Source organism: Bacillus rossius, chromosome 1 (genome assembly GCF_032445375.1).
Source record: "Bacillus rossius redtenbacheri isolate Brsri chromosome 1, Brsri_v3, whole genome shotgun sequence".
In the NCBI taxonomy this organism is placed as follows: domain Eukaryota; kingdom Metazoa; phylum Arthropoda; class Insecta; order Phasmatodea; family Bacillidae; genus Bacillus; species Bacillus rossius.
In genome coordinates, this window is record NC_086330.1 from 363,272,593 (window position 1) to 363,290,882 (window position 18,290).

Below are 18,290 nucleotides of genomic sequence, written 5' to 3' on the forward strand. Positions count from 1 at the left end.
CACACACGATTTTCTTGTGCCCCCATACACTTCGCTTGCATGAGTAGGATAATCAGTAGGAGTGTTTGGTGGCGCATGGATGCACCCTGGTGGTATGCTTAACTGGATACCCCCACGCTGCAGCAAGTTGGAATTCTTAATCCAAACCGAGATAATACGTCGGAACCAACAAAGATGGTAATAAAATGTATATAATAAAAAATGCATCACTGATTGAACGACTAATAAATAGAAAATGCAAATAGTTTATATATGAATGTAGCATATTCAAAATAATTTAAATGCCTGAAAATGTTAAATATTAATTTAAGAACCTTTTTTCTGCATACTTTCAATTCTATTCTAATTAAAATTAGTTGATGCAGAGAAAGTTATAAATTTAATAAGACCTAAATATCTTCATGTGTTGCTAATAGTATTATCTACATGTTGGTGAAAATAAAGCTTGGCATCCAATATAAATCGAAAGGTCTTAAAAGAGGACATACTTTTAATGTAATTACTTACTATGTGAAAATTCTGATTAATTGAAATAGTTTTTTTACTAAAGGTTATACAATAAATGCTATCGTAATTCAGAGAGCTTTGTTAACTTGATAATCAGATTTGGACAGCTGAAATATATTTCTTTATAGTTTCACAAACATATTTCCCAATTATATATTTTTTTCATCGGCATATTTTCTTGATCAATTCTGATTACAATTGGAATATCATTTATTAAATATTAAAGAGTAGTTGGGATAAACTACTATGTATATATATATATAGTAGTTTATCCCGACTACTCTTTAATATTTAATAAATGATATTCCAATTGTAATCAGAATTGATCAAGAAAATATGCCGATGAAAAAAATATATAATTGGGAAATATGTTTGTGAAACTATATATATATATATATATATATATATATATATATATATATATATATATATATATATATATATATACACCACGCATTGCTTGACGAAGCCTAAAATTGATATTTTTTTATTCATAAGATTGTGTTGAAAAGTATCAAAGGCTTTGCTCATGTTGAAATAAATAGAATATTTTATTTATATATATAGATGTTATACTGGTACACATATAAGTATAAAATGTTTGTGTGTGTGTTAAAGACGATCTTCCTGATTGAAAAATATGTGGTTTTTCAGAAATAATATTTTTAGGAATAAAATTCATGTGCCTATAAATATTTATTCGTCAAAAATTTCTAAAATACTAAATAACATCGGTTAACTGTCAATAATACTTCAAGAAAATATATACCCATAAATGGTTGAACACACATCATCGGTATACAACCACTCACTGACTGATACACACTTAATTCAAATATTTTATGTAAAAAAGCAAAAAAAAAATAAAAATTGAGCTTTATTTATAACATGGTGGAATGATAATGCTACAGTTATTAAAAACTAAAACGCTTAAAACTAAAGTTATTTTTGCAAAACTCCGTTCCCCCGGAGAAACCCCCGGAATGGCCACCGCATGGGGAGCCCAAGAAAAGAAACGGGCTCCCCATTTGGAAGCCACCTGGAAGGTTTTTTTCTGTTCCACTCACCGTTTCTTTGGTAGCCTGACTTGTTACAAGGAATTGTATTCCTACCAGAGAAAATGCCACCATTTTGTCTGGGCAATCCGCCTTGGAGGAGCCGGGGCGCGAACCCGGGTCCTACAAGTCACAAGGCAGGCGCTCTACCCCAGAACCAGAGTGGTAGAGCGAATACTTGCAGTCTTCTTAACACTGACATTATGTTATTCCACGAGTTTACTGTAGTTTCGTGTGTCATTAACACGTGCAGTACGTGCAGTAAAATCTAACCGCGGTAACGAACAAATTTATGTGTTCTTATTTTGTTCGTTCAGCATGAATTATGTAATTTCATAACAGTGAAATATAATTTTAACAAGTATTCTGACAATTTTTAGTTCATTTCCTGCCAATAAACTTACGATCCCGCTGTACAATAATTATATAGAAACATAGACTAGTAAAAAATATGTAAGAGCTTGCACTGTCTATGGTAAAGTTATTTTGAAATAAATGTTAGATATTAAAAGAGTGTGTTTATTTAAAATATGTGTGTGCTTACAAGCATTAATTTATTGTATAAACATTTTATTTATTTGGTTTTAAAGTCACAGAAAAGTTAACTTTTTTATATCACTTTTGGCTCTCTGTTGTTTTACCGTGCTTAATATGCGCAGCTAATACTGGAAAGCTATTCAAACAACTGTTTGCAAATTGGTGTTTTCAAAATCTTAATTTAAGTACTAAAACTATGATAGTGTTGGAGATGTCTAATTAAAAAATACATTTTCATACTGACAAAACCGGAATTTCAGGTAATGATAGTACTGACCTTAAATCGATCAGTTTGTGAAGACTAAGAATTTAGATGACACTAGTTTTGTGAGATTTGCTTACTTATTTAGAAATATTCACATACAACTATATTTTATTGGAACTTGCAGTACTCCTGAGTACAGAATTCTTGGTAATAACTTATTTCAGGGTTAAGCAGAAGCATAAATCAGAGTTTAGCAGGAACAAAATGTTTTATTTCATACAATGAAACCCTCAGAAACTTAATTAAATCATCGGCATTATTAAACATGAACTTCTTTGAGTACCTACACAACCACAGAAAGTTTTTTTTTTTTAATATTTGTGCACATCTCAGTGACATCGCTATTTAAATATTTGTAATTTTAATTGTAACAAAAATTGGAATACGGTGTTTTAAATATTTTGTTTGTGCAATATTTCTACGAGTAATAGTATAAAACATGTATTATGTTTTAACTGTTACATTGTATGTTTATTTCCGTCAAAAAAAATATTTTGAACAATGTAAAATATCCCTCAACATGAGAGTTCACTTTTCTTATACTTTTGTTGTTCTAAATTGTTATATTCGAACCTTTCCTTCAGTTCAACAACTTAAGTAGTTATAATAAACTGGCTATACAATTAAATACTCCATACGCACTACACTTGATATTTTTAGATTATTACGGGAAAAAATTGAAGATTTATTTTAAATACTTATTTTTTGCAAACGTGTGGGTTTCAAATACCAGATAAAATTCTTTTTTTCCCCTTTTTTTAATGGTTCTTGCAATAGGGGATTATATATATATAGTTTAGGAAATACACAATTGCTGATTACAATGTATGTCATAAGAAACCTCAATAACAGACAAGAGAAAAGCAAGACATATAAAACATAGACAGCACAGAAAAGTACGTTGAAAGAATTGGACACAGTGGGCTAACAACGATGAGAGCAGTAAATAAAGACGAAAAATGCTTTGGAAAACTCACAGAATTGAATTTTCAGTACTTTTACTAAAGATTCTATTGGAAACCAATTGATATGGACCGGAAAAATTCGCGGGTTCAATGACCTGTAGGATGAACTCCATAGTTCTTCGTATACTCGGTCAAATGTCACCCACTCATTGGCTGCTGTCTTGTGAGACGTCCCAACGTTGCAGCCTGTGATTCGATAAAGCTTTGGTCAGGCGTTTCTCACTGGCCCAGAGTCATCCAGGTGAGTTGTGAGCCAATAACAGAGGCAGCACTGAGGTATAACTATTTGTATTTTAGCCTGTCGCGAAATGAATTCGCGAATTTTTCCGTTCTCTACCAATTGACAAGGAATTGTTTGCAATACTAAAATAAAGATATAACTTTGTACATCACATGAATTTGGCTATTTTTGCATATATGAAATACGGTTTATCGCGGTATAACTGAGTATTTCTTAAAAAAATCAACTAATAATTTTATACTTTAAATTGATGTGTTCATTGGCATAGTTTTTTTTTAACCATGTAAAAGATAATCGATTGAATATTCAATTTGGATTTCTTTTGTTTTACCATGTTTAATATGCGCAGCTAACACTGGAAAGCTATTCAAACAACGGTTTGCAAATAAGTTTAAATATTGGAGGTACTGGGGCAACACAGAGCATAAATGGTAACACTATGTTGTAGTAATACAGTTATTTTCATGTAAATGTACAAATTAAAAAATATGTAAGTTTACATGAATATTTCTTTTCCATCTACAAAGGAAATTTACGGTATCAACGGCAAACAGAATAACTCAACCATGAAACTTAACGGATAAAAATTGAAAAATCAACGGCTATACAGAGACGCACAGGTGAACCCAGCGATGTGAATAAACTTGTGGTACTTTTCCGCCTTTTTCGAAGAGGCCAGGCGGACTTCTGACATTATGGTAGTTTTCCATTATGGCAGTCTTCCATCGCCCCCAGCTGAACTAACAGTAGCTTAGTGTAGTGGCCGTGCAGATACGGACGTGTGGTCAGTACCAGCCAGGTTGGACAGCCAATACGAGGGTTTTGTCTTGTGATTTTTTTCAATTAAACGTTCTCTTACCTTCTTTTCATATTCATATAAATAAAAAAATTAGTAATAAAAATTAACATGTTTTATTATAATAAACAAAGTACATACGTAAATTACAGATGCGGAATTATGTACAAAACACTGGCTGATTTCCGCATATTTTTACTAACCCTTCAAAAATTCATACAAGTAATAAGTAAGTAGTATTTCATTTAGATAAACTAAGAGTGTAGACAACTAAATAGAAGGTTTTCAATAGGCCTAACATTAACCTATTTATTGTTTTAAAAAATCATTTTCATAAAGATTTAGATAATGCAAAAAAAAAACTGGTTTTATTTAATTAAACGAAAACCCTACTTCGAATTTTTAAAAAAAAAAAAATGCTCGGGTTTTTACCAACCCTGTAGTCTATCTTTGCTTGTTATTAGAGCATTATTTCCATCGCAGGTAATGGACTGCAAACACTTATGTCTTTCCGTGGCTCTATAATGATTATGGACCCGGAAGTTTTACTGTTTCGTTTGACGTCGGGCTAAAATTCCCATTCCTATTAATAATATTCCCGTTTGCTTTCCTATTGGCTGATTTCTCACTGCAAAATCCTCTCATTCTAACTAACTTAAATTGATTGCTGGCCCACAGTTGAAATATTACAAGTTCAGTTTAACAAAGCGATATAATAATATTCTAATTTGGGACGAAAAGAATCCCCGAAATTTATGCGTCTCTAATGATTATCATAAAAATATGTTTAGGGGCCTTGAAATCTAGCGGATTCACTTCAGTAGCATTAAAATACGTCGTCACCTCACTGCCAGCATAGGTCTAAGAGACCACTAGTTCAGTTATCAAGTAAGCGCATGCAGTTATAATTAGTGGATCCTCGATCTCCTTGATAATATGTGACGAGGTTTGTGGGTTGGATTCCCCAAATACAGCGTGTAGGAGGAGGTGGTCCGTGCGACATACATCCTCGTCACACGACGGCCATTTCACGTCCGAGTTCAAAGGTTGGGGCCTCGGTGCCTCCGAGAGAAATCCGTGTCGGCTGTACAGGACTCTCTCACTTCTCAATTATTTCCCACTGGCGGGGTTTTAGCATCCGCGCTGAGTTTTACGTTGTGCTCCCGCGACGTTTCGCCGGAATTCACGTGGTGGCATCGTCACGTAATAAAAAAAGGTTTACAGCGACGGTGAAATGGCGAGTCAGATCCTTTGATGTAGTCGTGTCCCATCGCCCAATCGCCGCGCGAGACTGCCACACCTAGCAGAGTGTGATTGGCCTTTGTTCGCTCGCATCTTTACACACAGAAAAAATGTCTAATTTTACAAAATATTCCTTTGGAAATCAGTTGCCAAGAAACAGTCTGTAATGCTACAAGAAATATATTGTAACTTTGTACAACACATTTCTATATATATTTTTTGCACATATGTAATACTTTTTTCGAGATAATACTGGGTATTTCTTGAAAATTAATGCGTAGTTTTATTTTTAATTAATGTTTCGTTTAAGCATAATTTTTTTTAGACCAGGGAAAAGATAATCAAATATTACATAATTTGACTTTATTTCGTTTTATTATACTTATTAAGGTGCGCAGTTAATACTGTAAAGTTATTCAGGGAACGGTTAACAATAACATAAAAAGTTAGAGGTACTGGGACAACACAAAGCAAAAACATCCGGGTAAGATTCCGAACCCAGTATTACTACGAACACTGTTTTGTAGTGATACAGCTGTTTTCGTGTAAATGTACGAATTTAATTATCTGTAATTTTACATGAATATTTCTGTTCCATTCACAAAACAAATTTACAGAGTAGACGTGTAAAATTTTCGGCTCTCATTAGAGCTCTGATATGTATTTTTCATACTCCTAGGAGAACAACTAAACAAAAAAAAATTCACACAATTACAATGACTCAATCAAATGCAATGCTGCAGCAGTCAATGGACAGTCGGACATCGACGCATTTGTGTATTAGTGTGCGTGTTCATTATGTGTTGTTAGCAACTATTATTTAACAGGAAAAACTATTTGTAGTAGTCTGTCACTACAAATAACAAGGAATTCCATAAAATTATGTTTTGTGCTCAAAAGAGCGACTGCTTTTTTTTAATTTGAAAAATATAGCAAATGGATGAAAAATGAATTTAAAAAATCATGGCGTCTTTCAATTACCACTACTTAAAAATAAATAATGAATTTTATCAGATGATATAAATGTATTTCCAAAATCACCATTCCAAATTTTACTGTATAAAATACAATATTTATGATACATTAAAAATTTTTCATTGCAATATAAAGTTGTGTCTAAATATTTTGTGCTCTATGGCGTGGATGTGGCAACAAAGCGCGACCAAACAAGGACAGCGCTAGCGGCGGAAAGCGTGCGGGAAGCCTTCATTTCACAGACGAGAGAGCCACACCCGAAGTTCCCCGAAGTTCATGCTCGCTTTTTTTTCCGTTCTATCTCGCTGTATAAACCGGTGTGGCATTAAATTTTGCGGTCGATTAGGATAGGTTAGCTACATTATAAATACTTTAAAACATTGTGGATGGTTGGTTGTATTAGGTAAGTATAGCTACATTAAAAATACTGTAAAATCATTTTATGGTTGCTTAGCAAATAACTTTTTAAAATGTAGCTATCCAGGGCTAGGAAACCGTTTACATGATTTCACGGTATCTTTAATGTAGCTATCCTAACCAAATCAACCGTCCACAATGTTTTAAAGAATTTATAACGTAGCTAACCTAACCTTTTAAATGAACAAAAAAAAAACCGAAGATGCACGATCGGGAGTTTGGCTCTCTCGTTTGTGAAAAGAAGGCTTCCCGAAAGCTTGCACGGGAAAGACAGCGTAAATGCCCATTTTAACGCACGCTGAAATCTGAGAATGGGACGAGCTTTAGCGATGGCGCACGTGCAAGAATTCGCCTTCGACACCCCCTGGCGCGCGGCCACTCCGGACAGCTCGCGCGGGGCGTGGCTCGAAGCAGGAAGCGGATATGTCTGTAGCCCCGCTCGCAGCGCCCGTCGCGCGGCGATGAACCCGAGGAACCGGCCGCTAGCGACGACGACGCGACGCGACGAAACGCGCGTAAATCATGTTATTTCCGTGTCTCGCGCCGAACGGGTCCCCCCTTCCTCCTCCCTCCTTCACCCCTTCCTCAACCACGGCCCAAACCTTTGACCATCGTCCAGAGAGCGGTCGAGTCAACCTCCCTACTCTTCCATAGAGCTGTAGCAAACCGTATGTATTCGGTACTGAGTAACGGGTGCGCCGTCTATATACGAGTAACGAAACGTTACACACGGCTGCATTTCGTTACTCGCATTTTTCGTATGTTTCACGCATGCGCGCGCATATTCGATGAGTTTACGTTACAAAGAACGATGTTTGTTTATTAAGTAAAGTATAATTTGGAAATTCACCTCGTCCAATTTTTTTACTGTTAATTAAAGGTATTGCGTGTGTAGACAAAGTTTGAGATTGGAACAGAAACAACGTAAGAAAGTATTTTTTACAAATTAGAAATATGTATTTTTTTATCATCGCGTATTTTCACGTTTTTTTTGTTCTTATCTTAAAAGAGATAATATAATAAAGCCGCTCTAATGAGATTTAATTGTTTCTTGGTTAACAAAAACTGTTAATTATCAAATATTGTTTACATTCTATTTATTATTATTTACGCGACGTCATACTGTACGCATACGCAATACGACTCGATTCGTTGCTGCCACATAACATAGCATGTTATGCGGTATCAGAAGTAACGAGTAACGTAACGAGTACTAATTGTTATAGTAACGAATACATACGGGTACGCTTTTTTTCGTTACTTTTACACCTCTACTCTTCCACTTGTTTGGCAGGGCCGCCAGATTTTTCTGTACTTTTTACAAAAGATTCTTTTGATAAACCAGTTGCCAAGAAATAGTCTTGAATATTTACTACAAGAAAGATATCGTAACTCTGAAGAACACATGGCTATGGTTATTTTTGCATTTACGAAGTACGTTTTGTGAGATAATACTGAGAATTTCTCATGAAAATTGGAACATAATTTAAAATTTAGTAGATGTTTAGTTAAAGCTAGGGACACCTGTGTTTCGCGAATACATTTCGTGTCAAGGTATTTCACAAAATACTGTAGCTTTTCTCCTGTGGTTATTGGCTGAGGTCGGTGAGAGGTGTCGTCCCGCTCTTGACGGGGCCAATCAGAATGTGGTCACCGTACTGCTGCACCCTCACAATTTGTCATGACTCTTAGAAAAAGTGTTTTGTGAAATACCTTGACATGAAATGAAATCGCGAAATTATTTTTATTTGTATAATTATTTTATAATTATAATTATTTTTAAACAAATGGTGAAGATATTCGATTATTCAATAATTTGAATTCATTTTGCACAGACAACAACGTTACGCAACACTTCGAGAAACAGGCGAACCCAAACGATGTTACTAAACTGATGATCATGCACTGTTGATGGGAGCAGAATGTTACTAGTTCCTGAAACGTCGCAGAAAGCCTGCAGTCGTCGTCCTTGTGTTACCCAGCGTACGTGTTTACCTTAATCGTTGAGTTCGTCTGTGCTGTAGTTTGTTTTTGGTACAAAATCCCTTCCAGCACGGAATTCTCTGCGTTGTCTCCGCATTTTAACGTTTGAAAACGACCTGATTTCGGCTAGCAGCGAAGTAGATTTGAAGCACATGAACACCTGCTTCGAGTTACCTACTGAACCACCGTAGCTCTCGACGCACACCCGTCTACCCTGAACCGGTTATGCACAATGCTAGGAGGAAGTGTTGGTCTAAACATTTTACGCCATGTTGGTTATTTCATTATATGGTCAAGATGATTAATTTGTAGACTTGTATGTATTATTTATTACGACAGATCAGTTGCATGTTATTTTTCGTCTCAAATATTCTCAAAATAATTTTAACACACACACTGACACACACACACACACACACACACACACTGACACACACACACACACATATATATATATATGTGTGTGATCTTATAATAGCAGTAAAATGTCACTTTATTATCTCGTGTGTGACATTTCTCAGATCGAAAATGACGCTTAGTAAATATTTTATGGTGAGAAAATTTGTAACCCAACGAGAAATGCAACAGGGCTACCGAGAAAAAAAATATTACATTGCATACTCTTGATTCAGACTAATGATAATAAAATGAAATAACCGCAAGTTCATCGTAACATCCATCGAGTCGCCTCGCAATCGAGTTAAATGAAACAACCGCTAATTCTAAGCTCATCTTTACATCCATCGAGTCGTCTCGCAATCGAGTAAAATGAAATTACCGCTAATTCTAAGTTCATCGTTACTACACCCATCAAGTCGCCTGGCGATCGAGTTAAATGAAATAACCGCTAATTCTAAGTTCATTGTTACATCCATCGAGTCGTCTCGCAGTCGAACAGTTCGATTATACAGTTTTCGTATCGATGTGACGATGTCCCGCGGCCGGGTCGAAGCAGGCGAGTCCCGTTGAAGACGACTGACTCCTGGAGTTAAGGTGATTCACATTGGCGAACCCGCGGCTGACCTTGGGCCGACTCGTCCTCGCGGCTGGAGGAGGAGGAGGTGGTAGGGAGGGTTGGAGGAGGAGAAGCAGGGAGCTATAACACCCGCCGGCGCGGCCCGGCGCGGTTTAGTTCTTCGCCGGACCTTGCGCGCGACACGACGACACGGCGGAGTGCGACGACGACGGGACTTGCAGCCACGACGAGAGGTTAGCGTCGCCGTCGACCGCCCCCCTGGAGTCCGCGGCGGGGGTTCCCGAACTGCGCTGCGTCGGCCGTTTCCGACACCACTTAGCAAAGAAAACAAACCCGAACCATAACAGTGAGTTGCGTCACGACGTTTCGTTGTAACGGAAGAACATACCTCATTCGGTTAAAACTACAGTGATCAGTTACTTACGGTGAAAAAATAATGTTAATCTCGTAACTGGGACCAACGCTTCGCTTTTTTTTTTAAGGTAATGATTACAAACGCACTAGAGACTAATTAATACCGGTCAAATGACGCATCGCCTCTCTTCAGAAAATTGGTCGTTGTCATCCCTTTGCTAGCGTACGGCAGAACGTAGGTACGGTATTATGTTTTAAAGTTGAATTTATTTGAAGTTAATGATTATGACACTATGACCACAATGAATCTACCTATTTTCCTATAAACTGTATTTAACTGTATAGAGTTATTCAAACGTATTTTCGAGCGTATGTCATTACTGTTCCTGAAATATTTAATTGCAGTGCCACTCGTTGAACTAGGTTTTTTTTTTTCGCTTCATTGTCTGCATATTTTTTAGTGAAGTATGTTTTGTCACGTAACTTGTCTCTTAATTCGACAGTTCTCGAAAGTAACACCGATGATGGTACCTATTCCCTCTACTGTCCTTCGCGATGAAGCTCACGACGCTTGTTTACGAACTCTTGACAACCACACGAAGTTGTTTACAAACACTGCAGAACGGAACAAAGGTGACGGAAGGATACGTGGACATCTGGTACTTCTTTCGAGAAACTTTGAAACTTGAAACACTAAACACTAACTTGACACAAGCATAAATGGAGCTCGCCGGCCAATAGTGCATTTTTTGGTGATACGTCAAGCGTCCAAAAATGATAGGGGATTTGGGTTGGGGGGGGAGGGGGGGGGGGCGAATGGTAGTAATCGAAAAAGTTGCACCCCTGCGCTAGAGTCCAGCGTACCTGTATTTTTGACGTCCCTATGGACGTGATCATTTAAGACGACACCAAACTTATCGTCTTGTGTTTCTTCGCTCCTACGTGGGAAGAGACCACGTCGCGCAGACGAGCTATCTTCTGCGTCGTTCCGTGTCCAGACAACCCCCCCCCCCCCCCCCCCCCCCCCCACACACACACACATATATATATACATACATATAGGATTTATATTACGAAGTTTTTTGTTAATTTATTGTACTTATAAAAAGGATAAAACATTCGAATTTTTACATTTATGGCTACACGTTGTTTAGCAGCTAGCAACTAGGTGTGCATGACTATTAGTTTATTTCGAAAATCATACATGCTTAAGAACTACGTGTTGTGAGTTTACTTACCGCCATTAAAAAAAAAGAAGAAAAAATCCATTACTTTCTGGTTGATTTCTTTTACAAGCGTTCAGACATGCTCAAGTATATTTCGCAACGTTTGCGAAACTTGTCAAGTCTGTTCGTGCGTGAAATCAATCTCCAAACCAGAAAGTCGGGGTAAAAAAAAAAATGGCCTGATCTGTGGTTTTAGCGAGGAACCACAGCGACGTTTCGGATCGCAAGACAGAAAAAAGTTTTTTTTTTTTTTTTTTTTTTTTTGCGGGTTTCACATGCAGGCGATGCTTGATTATAAACCAGGGAGAGAGAAAAAATTACTAATTTCCGTATCTTGTAAATCAAGAATACAAGAAGTCGTGTTCCCAGTGTTTTGCAACAAAGAAACTTGAAGCAGTAATGTTTCGGGTTTCTTTTTGTTCGGATTCGTTGTCACGTCTGTAGTGGTCGTTACAAATGGAGAAATCGAGTATATTTTTGTTACTTGGTACTTTTTTTTCCCCCAGCAGAATTAGTGAGTTAAGCAAGCACGTTTTTTCCGAAGTTCGTGTTATGTAAATGCCAAAAAACGAAGCCAAATGGCGCGTTTGAAGCCTAAACATAAACTTTGTCAGTTTTAATGTAAGGAATTTAGAATACTGGGAAATCCAACTTGATAGTGCTCAAAGGTCATTTTTTATTCATCCAAACTTAAACGCGAATGGTTGAATCAGCTAAAAATACTTTGTTACTAGCTAGATAAAATTGAAATGGTGTTAAATTGAAACTGGGTTTCACGTGTCCTATGCATCAAATTTCGTTCAGCCAACAAATGATTTGGTAAAAGTAAACCAAATTCTCGCTTAGGCATATGCAAAAATAGTTCTTGGTTGCTTCACCACGCCGCACAGTACGTGATGTCTTGAGGTTAGTTGCTCGTTTTACGCATGCGTAAGAAGAACGCAATACTATTGCCTCCCCCATCTCATCGTAGTACTGAACAACTTCGTTGCTCATCAGCTTAATCAGCCACTCGCTTTTGTTTCGCGTTTACGAGACGTGCTTTCGAGGTCATTCACTCTCGGCTAGATCATGTTGCCAGCGAGTTTATGATCACGCGCCTACGCGTAAAAACGAATCCATACAGCGACACGTACACAGTAATCATAAATACCATCAACCGGACATGCTCTTCCATTTTATTACGTGTCCATGTTGCTTCTATGTTTTCCACCGAGTAGCAGCTGGTATTCGTTACCCGGCGACATGAATACTCGAACCAAAACCAGGGCCACCGTAAAGAACAAACCCGGACTGGAGCGGTTTCAAGTAACAATGGCGAACCGAAATCTTGACGGACTGGACCAGAAATCAGACTTTGCCGCTGCAAGTGTGTCAACTGTTTTGAGTCGTTCGCACCATGAAGGAAGATGCATAGAGTTTTTAAGCCGCACGGTTTCGCACAAACAGCTTTAAGGGGGCTGCTCGCAAAATATTTTTTCGTTTTTCTTTGTAACATTTATTCATCCTGCGAAGAGCATCGATTGTACCAAATTTAATATTATTTAGGCAAATAGTTTTTAAATAAATCGCTTTCAAAGTTTGGTTTTTTTCAATTTTGCATTATACAAATCTTGAAAACAAGATAAGATATGTCAATGAAATTTGGTATAACTGAAGTATGTTAAGTAATCGATTGAAGGGATTAAATGAAATTACTCATAAATTGTTACGAAAAAAGTGTGCAGGCATGTAAATAAGTCATTTTTCATTAGACTATATAAACGTCATGGTAATACTTATAAGAAAATGAGAACATGCGCGAAATGCGTTTGGATTTCATTTTATTATTCATGTTTCACAATGCTGGATTGTAATAAAATTGCAGCAGATTTGTAGGATGCAAGCAGTGCATGTATTTTTTGCGCCTGGCATTCTGAGAATATATCGGATGCAGCCCGCAGCACTGGAGGCGCCGCGGTGTCTGGTGTTATCGCGTCTGGAGCCAGCGCAGCTCGGCACGGCCTGGCCTCGTGGCGCGCGCTGTTGCCGCTGCCAGCAGGCAGCAGCCCGTAGCTCCACTCGTGCGGCTAGCATCGCTCAGTGTGCAACACAAACTAGTGGTTTTTTTCCGCGTTTGAGTAGATTTTATTTTATTTTGTTTCCAAATGGCCCTACAAAAATTTGTGGTTGGGCGGCCTTATAAGAAAACAAAAAACAACAAGAAAGCGAGGATTAAAAAGAAATTTCACGCAGAGCGAAAATTAAAAAATTATATTTCACAACAATGTGAAGGTTCCGATTCAAAATTGTGCGCACCTACCGCATCTACTTCCGAATGCGTGCAATTAACTGTTTCTACAGCATCTAATTCCGGTGAATGTTAGTACCAAGAATGTGCCGATGAGCGGTAAGTTATTACACAAAATAATGTAAAATGGTTTGTCAGTTACTTTCTTTAAATTTTATCTTAGGGTGAATTAAAAAATATATGCTTCATTTAAAATAGAGTTGGTTGTAATTACTAATTTTACATGGTGCTACAGTGTTTCTAAGGCCCGTTCCACAATATTTTCTGAAATAACTCCAGGCAAACGCCGGGATGGTTCCTTACTATAGACCAGGGGCGGAACCAGGAATTCCTTCTTTTTTTTTTTGGGGGGGGGGGGGGGACGGGCATAGGAATGACCTTTGGGGGGGCCCAAGCGGAATGACCTTTGGGTGACGGGGGGGGGGGGGGGGGGTGCACGGGTAGTCTGTATCTAGTATAATACCTGTGTATTACTGCATAAGTCATATTATCCAGTGCATATTTTACCCTTCTAAGGTACACCCCATAAATCCGCCTACGATATAGACCATAAAAAACTGTGCCTCCATAGTAGTGGGCACCAGCGTCGTTAGGAAAAATTAATTAGGGGGACGAACCTAATCTGGGGAGTGGGAGAATATGGAATACTGCGCACAGGAGGGTCCGGGGGCACAAATTTTAAAATATTAGAGGAGGGGGGGGGGGGGGCAATTCCTGCCCCTCGCTAACGGCGCCCATGGTAGTGGGTCATATTAAAAATAACTAGGTTTATTCATGAGCCCAGAAGCATTTTTACATTAGAAGTACGTGTTAAGTTGTTTTAACTAATTAAATTAATGTAATTTGTTTTCATTTTTATGTGGACAGGCATTTTCATAGATTTTAAAATTTCATAAATACAATATTACAGGACAATCTGTGTGGAGTTAGGAATCTGGATGGGGTTATAAATCTGTATGAGACTAGGATAAATTATTTTATACTTTTTAGTCCGTTTTAAAAACGTTGTATATTGATATTTTTATTTAAATAATATTCTCTCTTATGTCTTAAGTTATCATATATGTGTGTATATTTCCCACTCGTTTTTAATTTTGTATGACTGTTGAGAACACAAGTTTATTTTAGGTGCCAGCCATCCATTTTTTAATGTAAGATAAAAATATTGATGCGTTTTTCCATGTTTTGTTTTATGTATGTGTATTATAAAAAATTGTGGCAGCAGTAAATACACACACACACACACACACACACACACACATATATATATACATACACGTTTGTTAGTAACGAATGTATCCATTTAAATAATATAGTATATTTTGTATATGCTATAATTGATATATTTACGCCAAATAAATTATTACATTTATTTTGTGAATAGTGTAGTGAAATGTTTTTCTAAGCATCTGCCATGTAATTCTGTATGTTGTCATGTTTTTTTGCAATAACAAGTTTTATTGGTAGGCAATACAAGATATGTATGTCATCAAAAATTATTAGGAAGCTTAAATAATCACTATACCTACATTGTAAATGCTAAATAACGTGATATTATTTTTAAAGTATTTTTACTATCGGCATTTGTTTTCTCTGTTAGGTATTTGACATTTTTTGTGAGTTAATATGTTTTTGTTATTATTAGTTTTATTAGTAGCCAATATAAAATGTATATAAATGTTACCGGGATTAATTCTGATACCTTGATTAGTCACTTCTTTGTGTAAACATTTTCCCTTCTTATTATTTGACTTGATATTCGGGTTGTTTTATGTAAATTGTATTGAATATTAACTTCAGAGTTTTGTGTACATTGTATTAAACTAACTTATCATCCACCGATTCGGTCTGTGGGTTAATGCTTTTGTAATTTGGTGTTTTGTTGGTAGACAATATAGGCCAGTAAAATAAAGGTTTTGGTGACGAATAATTAGAGGAAAGCTGAAATCTGTTTAAATCGACGGAGTTCATTCGTAGTAAGAGTATCCTACGTTTGCCCCGATTTACGAGTGGAGCGTTGGCCGCCATTTTTAAAAAACTGTATATTTTTTCATTTTTTTCCTGATTTTTCTCAATATTCGAAAACGAATTTTCCAATCAAAGAAATTGTTCCGAAGATAAATGTAGCTTATTAAATTACGATTCGTAAGAGTACAAAATACATTGAAATGGGTTATTTTTTAACTTAATTAACACTTTTTGAAAACCACCTTTTAAAAAGTATTTTCTAAATATTTAATTTTTTAGTTTAATTACTAGCAATATATCCGAAATAGCCCATCCTAACCGAAAAATTAATGTAATAAAAGTTGAAGAACATTTTATTATGCTTTTTACGAACACTGAGTTTTATTTAGTACACATACATTTGTATATATAAATTAATAATTTGAGCCACTATTGTAAAACGGTTATGTTGTGAGAAATCTTTCTTTTCGATTAATTTTTTTTTGATAAGCAGATATTTATTTGGTCAAACATAACATTTACCATCTAATTTGATTTGGTAGGAAACGCAAACTTTATACAACATAGGATTAAAAACACTTTAAAAAGGATCACACATGCTAAACCACTTAAGTGATATAAACTTTTCTTTTACTTCATCTGTTGTATTGAGAATAAGAAATGGTTTTGTGACTTAATAAATATATTGAAAATAAGGTAATCAAAATCAATGGAAGGCTGGGTGCCGACAAAGGTAAAAAATAAAATAAATGTTTCCTAATCCGAAATAATTTTGACAATCGAAAAAGTTCTATTGTTACTGAAAATGAAGGAATAATATACATACTTATTCGTTTACACACTATACATACAATCCATTGAAAGTTTTAGCACTTAAGAATTATCATATATGATGGATTTATTGGATACTCGTAACGTACATACTACCGAAAATATAGAAACACAGTGATTAAAAACAGCATTAAAATGTTTTACCAGTATCTTTATAGATAAATACAAAATAGTGATTATCAAATATAACATTATAATAAAACAAAAAAACCAGAAACTTGTTCTATCAAATATATTCAATATAATGTACTATGGCTTTATCAGTCTCATGACAACATTATCAGAAACTTGTTAATATCAATTAGCACTGTGCATTCGTGGAGAATTAAACAGTTTCTCTTTAAATAATAACGATTCAAAATAAAATATTTATAACACAGAGAATACAATAAACACATATGATAATGATTTAAAGACTGGCCAGTTAACTCGACACTGAGAATATGACATATTATTGCTTACATAACCACACATGTGATTAAAACAAAACACAAATGATATGTTAACATATTTTCAAAATAATATCACATCAGACAGTTATTCGTAATACATGGTGCCTCTAACTCTGTAGATTTACCAATCTCCCTTCTCATCTTAAACCAAATCATTCAGCAGTGCATCTATGATAATCAAGAGACATTTCATTATCATTTATATTGTACAGTTATAACAAACAATTTTTACAAACAAAACAGTACATAACATGTGAGCTAATAAATCACTTTTTAAGTACATAATACACACACTTATGTTTTCTTTCTTTTAGAACAAAGTAATTCAGGTGGCTGCTCTAAGATCTCATTCTCATAGTCTGATAAACACTTGTCTTCTTGGAGGTCTATATGCTCTTCGTTGCAGACGAAGTTTGGTTGAACAATGTCGTCTACTGGGGAATTGGCACACGATAGGCCTTTGCAATTCTTGCAGATCGTTGTACATTTCAAATTACTTTTTCGGCAAGAGCAGACTCCATGACAGCCTTTGGCACACCTGCAAGACACAGTTTTGAGGAGCTCTTCGGGTGCTGCAACTCTTTGTTGTAGCAGGGACTAGACCATGTTTGGAAATCTTCCAGCCCCATAGCAGTGGATCGGTGTGGTTGTTGCTCCACAGTTGCACTTGCAAATATGTTCTCAAGGAATGCTGGCGAGCAGCTGCTGGAGTTGGAGGCAAAGAAGCGAGGTTAAATTCATTTCTTTGTAGCGATTTCTGAAAAATCTTGTAGCGTATTTCATCTAGTGGTATATCACTACGTCCAGAGTAGATTGCCGCAATGAATTTCAGTCCTGCCACATCAACCTCATCTGCAGTAGTTTCGGCTTTGTTAAACACCCTTACAGCTTCTTGCAACTGACTCTATTTCTCCAGCATCTTAACGAATTTCAGTTTTCCTTTTCTGAAAAAAGCTGATATAATGTCGCAACCACTGAATGCATGAATGAATAGGATATTATCCTTAGCAGGTTTGGATGAATTGAAATTGCGTGGACTGTAAAGTGCATTGCTATGTTGACCCTTTCCTGGCTTCAATAAATATATGTTGGGGGAGTCTGGAGCTAATGCAGTCAAAATCACCAACAGGTCAGTGTCTTCCCCCACAATAACCACACAATCAGCATGCTGGGCGATGACAATTGCACTGGTCACAATTAGTGTCAGCAT

General features: G+C 36.3%; 1 protein-coding gene across 5 annotated transcripts in view; it reads left to right on the forward strand.

The window, feature by feature from the left end:
* Positions 1–18,290, forward strand: part of LOC134528333 (A disintegrin and metalloproteinase with thrombospondin motifs like) — a 421,345-nt gene that overhangs the window by 186,252 nt on the left and 216,803 nt on the right. The window contains exon 1 of one of the 5 annotated variants that reach the window (XM_063361869.1): positions 10,105–10,192. The exons of 2 other annotated variants lie outside the window; for them this stretch is intronic. The gene's annotated coding sequence lies outside the window, so the exon portion shown is untranslated. 2 more of the 5 variants (XM_063361871.1, XM_063361873.1) reach the window with 2 other exon arrangements.